Raw genomic sequence first — 12,262 nt, 5'->3', positions numbered from 1 at the left:
ACATGAATTTCTACGAAATAATTGAATGAGCGTAACAACAAAAGGCTCAATGAAAACGCGATTTAATGGGATCGAGACTGACGGCAAAGGTTTGAGAAGCCCGCGGGAGAGTTTTGCGAGGAGATGGACGATACAGTGAGAAACGATAGCTGCAAGGAGATAAGGTTGCATAAGGCAGCAGAGACTTCGGCTTGGAGGGATTTGATCACCAACGTATGTATCGAAACCCAAGCAAAATTCCCTGACGCCCACCAGAAAAGCTCAAAGATTGAATACGCAGAGAAATTTCGATATGAGGAATGGTGACGGCGGCAAGGTAAAACAATGGAATCGATTTGACCTGCTGAAGCCTAATGAAAATACCTGGCCGGATAACCTACCATGTGCAAGCGTGAACACGATGGCGGATGACTGGAATGACCGAATCGTAACCCTGCAGAGCTCGACGACTGGCTGCGTAAATGTAATAGTATGATAGCGATGAACATGAACCAGTTCGGAACTTACCAGGATGATATATGGAGCGATATGCCCAAAAAAAAACTCAATGCGCTATTCAGTTTCAGACAGGGATGCCTAAAATGTTTATGTTTGCATGCTGATGTTTTGATTCCTGCCTTCCCTCTTTTTATTTGTAGAACATTACTTCATACTGAACTCAACGTTGCTCTTTGTCGTTGCAGCTGCGCAGTTTTGTATGAGAGTTAAACTGCAGCTGTGTGAAAGGACTGAAGCTTGCTTTGAGCGCTGTAGTAACCGTGATCCAATAACTTTAAAAAAGAAAATTTTTTGATCTTTCCAGCTCCAGAAACCCTTACGAATTTCTCAAAACCTGCAATTTCAAGGAAAAAAGACCCTAATGAAAACCGCATGAAGCAAAAAATTTGAAACCCTAGATCAGCTTGATTAATTCACAGATTTTGGCCCCTGAACAGCCAGATTCAGCAATAAGAACAGAAGTATTTTAAAGAACAAAAATTTCAGATTTTCACTATGAAGAACTTCAGAAAATCTCTCATGCAAATTAGAAAAAAAATAAACTGAATGATAGACCCAGGATCAAATCCAACTCGGCTCAGCAAAAAATGCTTGCGGGAGTTGGCTGGTTCAGCCGAGAACTTCCCCAAACACCCACCAATCTTCTTCAGTAAGGGTTTTCTGCACAACTCAGAACAACCATCAGTAAAGAGGGCAAAAATGCTGCTAGATCCCAAAAGGTAATGGAGATACCTGCCATTACTTCAGAAACCCTAACACCACTCAAACCCTACCAAGTGAACAAGATACCTATGCTCACAATACTCTACAATAAGCTATTATTAATGGCTGAAACATAAAATATGCAGAAACTAAATTAGCTCACAGCACTTCCAGAGAGTAACACCAGCAAGATTTGGACCCCAAAGTCTTCTTTAATTAACCAGAAAACAGATTACAAGAGAGCTTCTTCAGTACCAGACTCACAGATCCAATGATCTGAAATGACCCCTAGCACCCTATTTAAAGGAAATGATCCTAACGGCTAGTTCGAGTGATCCATGGTGAAATGATCTCGACCGTCGATGAGATCAAGACATCTCTTAATCTCATCCGTCGAAATTGTTAACTTATTATTAAAAATAATATTTTGCATGCATTCACTCAAAATATTATTATTTTATTATTTAGGGTTTTTGCTTTATTTTATAATTTTTTATTTATTTCATTTTTTAATTTTTATTTATTTTATTATTTTATTTATTTTCTTAAATGGATCATCGAACTAAACCTTTGGAAACATCACCTAGGACCTAGGACTTAGGACTCATGAGAGGATTTAAAACATTTTCCAACCCTCAAGACATATTACATCATGACTTTTACAATTTACATCTTAAGGGGGAAAACCCCTTTATCATAGACCCTCATAAATCACCCAGTTTCTGCGACACAACTATAATCTAGCAGATTAACACACTAGGATTCTCCTAAAGTTCTAATAACAAAATGCATCCCGGCTTTGGGGTCAGGCTGAAGGAAAACTCTGCCGATCATAGATTGGTGAGACGAAAAACCTTCCGGGACGTAGATTATCATTAGAAAGCTAGGTCCACCCAGGCAATTTACATAAACGACTCATATCTGCTAAGATTATTTACAATTATTACATGCAGACTGGGTTTACAATTAAATTGATCAAGCTGCTGATGATTGCAGGCTGGCACGGACACGTCGTTCAGGTGCTGTCCCTTTTTGCAAAGAAAAGGGGGAGGGTACTGCATGGGTAGTTGACCGGTAGTGGTCAACATCTGGCTCTACTTGGGGACACGTTGCTGCTCTGTAGGAATGTGAGAATCCAGAATCTGCATCCATGCAACACACAACAAAATATAAGTAGCGTCCGTCCAAAAATCATCATATACATTAAGCACAGGAAAGATAAAAGCTCTTCATTTATTAACTATCTAGAAAAGCAAATCTAATCCTAAAACTGAAATGAAAATGCTGAAATGACAAGTAGGGTTAGAAATACAATACAAAGGATGCCCCATGGCATCAGATGTGTTCAATATAGTGTATAATGAGCATTTGCCTGCTTTCAGGCAAATCTGTCGGCTGCTTGTTGGATGTGCCATGTCCAATTCTGCATATGGTAGGACTTTTTCCTATCCGAAAATCAAGCTGCTCGCGGCCGTCTGATGCATCAAATCTTCGTCTCATTTTCTTTCTTTTGCGCTTCTTCTTTCTGGCAGGTTGAATTACTGATGACATGGAACTTTCTGTTTCAAAACTATCAGATGAAGTATGCGTGATATGTCTTTCTTTATCCTCCATCTGATCTTTGTCGTTTTTAAGTCTATCTGGATCTCCTTCAATTAACCACCTTTCAATCGAATCGATGACCTCCTCATAATAAGATGGAACTTGTTGAAACAAATGAGAAGGCTCCTACTCTGTTGATGTCCCCTGGTTTCTCTTATCCTTTGACCATTGTTGAAACTTTTGAGCTTGTATTTTAATGGCATCCATCTGACTAGAGTGTTCAACCTTTATAGCACTGGTTTGTCTGGCATGATGTTCTTCCATGTCTTTTATTACTTTATCGTTCTTTTCCTTCATGTTCATCAAGCAATGCTGCATGGAATTTATTTCTTCTCTATGATTTGCTTGCATGTTAGCCAACTGATTATTATGATTGAACGTCATGATAGTCATTTCTTCATCCATAGTTAATAACTTGTTTTGCATAGAATCAATTTCCCTATCATGATCAGCTTTCATGGTCATCATATTTTCTTCTAAGCCTGACATTTTGCTTTGCATGAATCTAATTTCTGTTTCATGATTAGTCTTCATGGCCTCAATTTCTTTAGTATGCTGATTTTGCATGATCTCCATCTCCCTATTACGTTTTTCCAGGTGGGTGCATAAAGTTTTGACATCATTAACGTAATTATTTTGATTGCTCTCCATATTTTTCACCAGCGTCATTAGATCTTGTATAATTTGCTTTTGCTCCTCCTTTTCATTGTCATTTGTCCCTGATTTTCCACTATCATGAACTTGGTCTGCGATATTTCCGGTGGATGACACATTCTGATCTTGAAAACTTTCTTCAACAGCTGGACCTTTTATAAGATTACTTTCTTTCTTTTGCACAATTTTAGGGGCAGAAGGCGAGCTGTTTGGATAACCATATCTATCTTTAAAAGCATTGACAATGTCTTGTAAAGAAGTGAAAGAATCCTTAGGAAAATTGTTAAACCAATTCAAAGCATCATCTTCTAAAGAAAGGACAAATAGACGCATTTTGATATCTTCATGATTAAACTGAGGGGGTCTACAATATATAATCATTATGCGAGTAAACAAGCCTAGATGCCTTCTAACAGCGATTGAATCACCACCCGAGAAAATAGGTAACTTAGAAATGGCCTCCTCCGGAAAATCATGGCGACGGTCAGTAAAACGACATGGTTTAAATGAATAATCCATGATGAATAATAAGGGATCAGATGGATGATAGAAATAGATCTCTGCTCAAGAAAATCAAGAGATGAAAGAAGTGGAGTCGCCACTTGAACAATGAATCTGATTCTAAGATCCAAAAAGGAACCACAAGCAGATATGAGGAAAGCTTCTTGTCTGGGAAAAATGAGAAAATGGAGTCGCCATCCAAACAAGAAACAAACCGAAGAGATGCTACTGATATGGCGAAAAATAAGGCAATAAAAGATCCAAATGATAACCCCAAAGGTTGAATCTGCCAGCTCAAAATGAGAGATGAGAAAGATGAGAAATTGAATGTCGATGAAACTCCAGGAACAGAAAAACTCTGTCCCCGGCAACGACGCCAAAAAATGTTGTCGCGTAGATTGACACGACAACGCTCAGACCCGGGGTTTTCACTCTGATCCCCGATCCCTCCGTTTAAGCCTGTGTCCCGCGGCTAAGGGGGGTAGATCCTATGAGATGATGAAGACCTACTGCCAAACAGTTGGGCTGGGAGACACGAGACACGATATGATAAGCACTAGATGGATTTAAAAAAGTAAAAGACCAGTGCCTTGTGGAGTAAATATTTAATCATTTAATTATCAGATGCTGCAATAATATAAACCATGCAGAGCAAGCATTCATCATGAAAGCTAGAACGACGCAAGATATCAGTTGAAACAACAACGTTCTTGCAATATCCAGTGATTTAAGAAAATTTTCAATAGATGCTTTAAACAATCATGCAAATCGTAAATCATTAGCCAGATACCACATGCAGCTAATCTTTAAGATGATCAAACATTTATTCCACATCAGTAATTTTGAATCTTCAAAACTAAAAACGACTGGATCTGGCAAATAAAATTTCCAAATTTTTTTTTATATTTTTTCAATTTTTTTTTTTTAAAAGTGAAATTAAATTAAAATCTAAACAAAGTAAAATCCTAAACTAAAATATAAAAATTAAAAAAAAAATTAAATAACTAAAATCTAACAAAGCCTAAAAATAAACTATCAAAATATATAAAGGAAAATTATTATTATTATTATTATTATTTTTTATGAGTTTATATCGAACAAAATGAAACTATTTAAAAAAAGGTAATTAAAATCTAAAAAAAATAAACTTGAAACTATAATGAAATCGAATTTTAACTAAAAACTATTGCTAACCTACGCAAACTAAACCACATGAATTTCTACGAAATAATTGAATGAGCGTAAAAGCAAAAGGCTCAATGAAAACGCGATTTAATGGGATCGAGACTGACGGCAGAGGTTCGAGAAGCCTGCGGGAGAGTTTTGCGAGGAGGAGATGGACGATACAGTGAGAAACGATAGCTGCAAGGAGATAAGGTTGCGTAAGGCACCAGAGACTTCGGCTTGGCGAGATTTGATCGCCAACGTATGTATCGAAACCCAAGCAAAATTCCCTGACCCCCACCAGAAAAGCTCAAAGACTGAATACGCAGAGAAATTTCGACATGAGGAATGGTGACGGCGGCAAGGTAAAACAACGGAATCAATTTGACCTGCTGAAGCCTAATGAAAATACCTGGCCGGATAACCTACCATGTGCAAGCGTGAACACGATGGCGGACGACTGGAATGACCGAATCGTAACCCTGCAGAGCTCGATGACTGGCTGCGTAAATGTAATAGTATGACAACGATGAACATGAACCAGTTTGGAACTTACCAGGCTGATATATGGAGCGATATGCCCAAAAAAAAACTCAATGCGCTATTCAGTTTGAGACAGGGACGCCTAAAATGTTTATGTTTGCACGCTGATGTTTTGATTCCTTCCTTCACTCTTTTTATTTGTAGAACATTACTGCATACTGAACTCAACGTTGCTCTTTGTCGTTGCAGCTGCGCAGTTTTGTATGAGAGTTAAACTGCAGCTGTGTGAGAGGACTGAAGCTTGCTTTGAGTGCTGTAGTAATCGTAATCCAATAACTTTAAAAAAGAAATTTTTTTGATCTTTCCAACTCCAGAAACCCTTACGAATTTCTCAAAACCTGCAATTTCAAGGAAAAAAAACCCTAATGAAAACTGCATGAAGCAAAAAATTTGAAACCCTAGATCAGCTTGATTAATTTACAGATTTTGGCCCCTTAACAGCCAGATTCAGCAATAAGAACAGAAGTATTTTAAAGAACAAAAATTTCAGATTTTCACTATGAAGAACTTCAGAAAATCTCTCATGCAAATTAGAAAAAAAATAAACTGAATGATAGACCCAGGATCAAATCCAACTCGGCTCAGCAAAAAATGCTTGCGGGAGTTGGCTGGTTCAGCTGAGAACTTCCCCAAACGCCCACCAATCTTCTTCAGTAAGGGTTTTCTGCACAGCTCAGAACAACCATCAGTAAAGAGGGAAAAAATGCTGCTAGATCCCAAAAAGTAATGGAGATACCTGCCATTACTTCAGAAACCCTAACACCACTCAAACCCCAGCAAGTGAACAAGATACCTGTGCTCACAATACTCTACAATAAGCTATTATTAATGGATGAAACATAAAATATGCAGAAACTAAATTAGCTCACAGCACTTCCAGAGAGTAACACCAGCAAGATTTGGACCCCAAAGTCTTCTTTTATTAACCAGAAAACAGATTACAAGAGAGCTTCTTCAGTACCAGACTCACAGATCCAATGATCTGAAATGACCCCTAGCACCCTATTTAAAGGAAATGATCCTAACGGCTAGTTCGAGTGATCCATGGTGAAATGATCTCGACCGTCGATGAGGATCAAGACATCTCTTAATCTCATCCGTCAAAATTGTTAACTTATTATTAAAAATAATATTTTGCATGCATTCACTCAAAATATTATTATTTTATTATTTAGGGCTTTTGCTTTATTTTATAATTTTTTTATAATTTTTTATTTATTTCATTTTATAATTTTATAATTTTATAATTTTTATTTATTTTATTTATTTTCTTAAATGGATCATCGAACTAAGCCTTTGGAAACATCACCTAGGACCTAGGACTTAGGACTCATGAGGGGATTTAAAACATTTTCCAACCCTCAAGACACATTACATCATGACTTTTACAATTTACATCTTAAGGGGGAAAACCCCTTTATCATAGACCCTCATAAATCACCCAGTTTCTGCGACACAACTATAATCTAGCAGATTAACACACTAGGATTCTCCTAAAGTTCTAATAACAAAATGCATCCCGGCTTTGGGGTCAGGCTGAAGGAAAACTCTGCCGATCATAGATCAGTGAGACGAAAAACCTTCCGGGAGGTGGATTATCATTAGAAAGCTAGGTCCACCCAGGCAATTTACATAAACGACTCATATCTGCTAAGATTATTTACAATTCATACATGCAGACTGGGTTTACAATTAAATTGATCAAGCTGCTGATGACTGCAGTCTGGCACGGACACGTCGTTCAGGTGCTGTCCCTTTTTGCATAGAAAAGGGGGAGGGTACTGCATGGGTCGTTGGCCGATAGTGGTCAACATCTGGCTCTACTTGGGGATACGTTGCTGCTCTATAGGAATGTGAGAATCCAGAATCTGCATCCATGCAAGACACAACAAAATATAAGTAGCGTCCGTCCAAAAATCATCATATACATTAAGCACAGGAAAGATAAAATCTCTTCATTTATTAACTATCTAGAAAAGCAAATCTAATCCTAAAACCGAAATGAAAATGCTGAAATGACAAGTAGGGTTAGAAATACAATACAAAGGATGCCCCATGGCATCAGATGTGTTCAATATAGTGTATACTGAACATTTGCCTGCTTTCAGGCAAATCTGTCGGCTGCTTGTCGGATGTGCCATGTCCAATTCTGCATATGATAGGACTTTTTCCTATCCGAAAATCAAGCTGCTCGCGGCCGTCTGATGCATCAAATCTTCGTCTCATTTTCTTTCTTTTGCGCTTCTTCTTTCTGGCAGGTTGAATTACTGATGACATGGAACTTTCTGTTTCAAAACTATCAGATGAAGTATGCGTGATATGTCTTTCTTTATCCTGCATCTGATCTTTGTCGTTTTTAAGTCTATCTGGATCTCCTTCAATTAACCACCTTTCAATCGAATCAATGACCTCCTCATAATAAGATGGAACTTGTTGCAACAAATGAGAAGGCTCCTGCTCTGTTGATGTCCCCTGGTTTCTCTTATCCTTTGACCATTGTTGAAACTTTTGAGCTTGTATTTTAATGGCATCCATCTGACTAGAGTGTTCAACCTTTATAGCACTGATTTGTCTGGCATGATGTTCTTCCATGTCTTTTATTACTTTATCGTTCTTTTCCTTCATGTTCATCAAGCAATGCTGCATGGAATTTATTTCTTCTCTATGATTTGCTTGCATGTTAGCCAACTGATTATTATGATTGAACGTCATGATAGTCATTTCTTCATCCATAGTTAATAACTTGTTTTGCATAGAATCAATTTCCCTATCATGATCAGCTTTCATGGTCATCATATTTTCTTCTAAGCTTGACATTTTGCTTTGCATGAATCTAATTTCTGTTTCATGATTAGTCTTCATGGCCTCAATTTCTTTAGTACGCTTATTTTGCATGATGTCCATCTCCCTATTACGTTTTTCCAGGTGGGTGCATAAAGTTTTGACATCATTAACGTAATTATTTTGATTGCTCTCCATATTTTTCACCAGCATCATTAGATCTTGTATAATTTGCTTTTGCTCCTCCTTTTCATTGTCATTTGTCCCTGATTTTCCACTATCATGAACTTGGTCTGCGATATTTCCGGTGGATGACACATTCTGATCTTGAAAACTTTCTTCAAGCGCTGGACCTTTTATAAGATTACTTTCTTTCTTTTGCACAATTTTAGGGGCAGAAGGCGAGCTGTTTGGATAACCATATCTATCTTTAAAAGCATTGACAATGTCTTGTAAAGAAGTGAAAGAATCCTTAGGAAAATTGTTAAACCAATTCAAAGCATCATCTTCTAAAGAAAGGACAAATAGACGCATTTTGATATCTTCATGATTAAACTGAGGGGGTCTACAATATATGATCATTATGCGAGTAAACAAGCCTAGATGCCTTCTAACAGCGATTGAATCACCACCCGAGAAAATAGGTAACTTAGAAATGACCTCCTCCGGAAAATCATGGCGACGGTCAGTAAAACGACATGGTTTAAATGAATAATCCATGATGAATAATAAGGGATCAGATGGATGATATAAATAGATCTCTGCTCAAGAAAATCAAGAGATGAAAGAAGTGGAGTCGCCACTTGAACAATGAATCTGATTCTAAGATCCAAAAAGGAACCACAAGCAGATATGAGGAAAGCTTCTTGTCTGGGAAAAATGAGAAAATGGAGTCGCCACCCAAACAAGAAACAAACCGAAGAGATGCTACTGATATGGCGAAAAATAAGGCAATAAAAGATCCAAATGATAACCCCAAAGGTTGAATCTGCCAGCTCAAAATGAGAGATGAGAAAGATGAGAAAATGAATGTCGATGAAACTCCAGGAATAGAAAAACTCTGTCCCCGACAACGGCGCCAAAAAATGTTGTCGCGCAGATTGACACGACAACGCTCAGACCGAGGGCTATCACTCTGATCCCCGATCCCTCCGTTTAAGCCTGTCTCCCGCGGCTAAGAGGGGTAGACCCTATGAGATGATGAAGACCAACTGCCAAACAGTTGGGCTGGGAGACACGAGACACGATATGATAAGCACTAGATGGATTTAAAAAAGTAAAAGACCAGTGCCTTGTGGAGTAAATATTTAATCATTTAATTATCAGATGCTGCAATAATATAAACCATGCAGAGCAAGCATTCATCATGAAAGCTAGAACGACGCAAGATATCAGTTGAAACAACAACGTTCTTGCAATATCTAGTGATTTAAGAAAATTTTCAATAGATGCTTTAAACAATCATGCAAATCGTAAATCATTAGCCAGATACCACATGCATCTAATCTTTAAGATGATCAAACATTTATTCCACATCAGTAATTTTGAATCTTCAAAACTAAAAACGACTGGATCTGGCAAATAAAATTTCCCTAAGTGAAATTAAATAAAATCTAAACAAAGTAAAATCCTAAAAATATAAAAAAAAAAAAAATTAAATAACTAAAATCTAACAAAGCCTAAAAATAAACTATCAAAATATATAAAGGAAAAATATTATTATTATTATTTTTTTTTATGAGTTTATATCTAACAAAATGAAACTATTTAAAAAAAGGTAATTAAAATCTAAAAAAAATAAAATTGAAACTATAATGAAATCGAATTTTAACTAAAAACTATTGCTAACCTACGCAAACTAAACCACATGAATTTCTACGAAATAATTGAATGAGCGTAACAACAAAAGGCTCAATGAAAACGCGATTTAATGGGATCGAGACTGACGGCAGAGGTTCGAGAAGCCTGCGGGAGAGTTTTGCGAGGAGGAGATGGACGATACAGTGAGAAACGATAGCTGCAAGGAGATAAGGTTGCGTAAGGCAGTAGAGACTTCGGCTTGGAGGGATTTGATCGCCAACGTATGTATCGAAACCCAAGCAAAATTCCCTGACGCCCACCAGAAAAGCTCAAAGACTGAATACGCAGAGAAATTTCGATATGAGGAATGGTGACGGCGGCAAGGTAAAACAACAGAATCGATTTGACCTGCTGAAGCCTAATGAAAGTACCTGGCCGGATAACCTACCATGTGCAAGCGTGAACACGATGGCGGACGACTGGAATGACCGAATCGTAACCCGGCAGAGCTCGATGACTGGCTGCGTAAACGTAATAGTATGACAGCGATGAACATGAACCAGTTCGGAACTTACCAGGCTGATATATGGAGCGATATGCCCAAAAAAACTCAATGCGCTATTCAGTTTCAGACAGGGACGCCTAAAATGTTTATGTTTGCACGCTGATGTTTTGATTCCTGCCTTCCCTCTTTTTATTTGTAGAACATTACTGCATACTGAACTCAACGTTGCTCTTTGTCGTTGCAGCTGCGCAGTTTTGTATGAGAGTTAAACTGTAGCTGTGTGAAAGGACTGAAGCTTGCTTTGAGCACTGTAGTAACCGTAATCCAATAACTTTAAAAAATAAAATTTTTTGATCTTTCCAGCTCCAGAAACCCTTACGAATTTCTCAAAACCTACAATTTCAAGGAAAAAAGACCCTAATGAAAACCGCATGAAGCAAAAAATTTGAAACCCTAGATCAGCTTGATTAATTTACAGATTTTGGCCCCTTAACAGCCAGATTCAGCAATAAGAACAGAAGTATTTTAAAGAACAAAAATTTCAGATTTTCACTATGAAGAACTTCAGAAAATCTCTCATGCAAATTAGAAAAAAAATAAACTGAATGATAGACCCAGGATCAAATCCAACTGGGCTCAGCAAAAAATGCTTGCGGGAGTTGGCTGGTTCAGCCGAGAACTTCCCCAAACGCCCACCAATCTTCTTCAGTAAGGGTTTTCTGCACAGCTCAGAACAACCATCAGTAAAGAGGGCAAAAATGCTGCTAGATCTCAAAAAGTAATGGAGATACCTGCCATTACTTCAGAAACCCTAACACCACTCAAACCCTAGCAAGTGAACAAGATACTTGTGCTCACAATACTCTACAATAAGCTATTATTAATGGCTGAAACATAAAATATGCAGAAACTAAATTAGCTCACAGCACTTCCAGAGAGTAACACCAGCAAGATTTGGACCCCAAAGTCTTCTTTTATTAACCAGAAAACAGATTACAAGAGAGCTTCTTCAGTACCAGACTCACAGATCCAATGATCTGAAATGACCCCTAGCACCCTATTTAAAGGAAATGATCCTAACGGCTAGTTCAAGTGATCCATGGTGAAATGATCTCGACCGTCGATGAGGATCAAGACATCTCTTAATCTCATCCGTCGAAATTGTTAACTTATTATTAAAAATAATATTTTGCATGCATTCACTCAAAATATTATTATTTTATTATTTAGGGTTTTTGCTTTATTTTATAATTTTTTATTTATTTCATTTTTTAATTTTTATTTATTTTATTATTTTATTTATTTTCTTAAATGGATCATCGAACTAAGCCTTTGGAAACATCACCTAGGACCTAGGACTTAGGACTCATGAGGGGATTTAAAACATTTTCCAACCCTCAAGACACATTACATCATGACTTTTACAATTTACATCTTAAGGGGGAAAACCCCTTTATCATAGACCCTCATAAATCACCCAGTTTCTGCGACACAACTATAATCTAGCAGATT

The 12,262-nt window shown here is 37.4% G+C and overlaps 1 protein-coding gene across 2 annotated transcripts in view; it reads left to right on the top strand.

The window, feature by feature from the left end:
- Positions 1-12,262, top strand: part of LOC149152269 (rhodanese-like domain-containing protein 9, chloroplastic) — a 327,951-nt gene that overhangs the window by 238,285 nt on the left and 77,404 nt on the right. The gene's annotated exons all lie outside the window — the stretch shown is intronic.

This window comes from Pinus tabuliformis, chromosome 9 (assembly GCF_031772625.1).
Source record: "Pinus tabuliformis cultivar Carrire ecotype Pingquan chromosome 9, CPIR1, whole genome shotgun sequence".
Lineage (NCBI taxonomy): Eukaryota > Viridiplantae > Streptophyta > Pinopsida > Pinales > Pinaceae > Pinus > Pinus tabuliformis.
The sequence above is the reverse complement of the archived record's forward strand: the minus strand, read 5'-3'. Positions and strand labels throughout refer to the sequence as shown.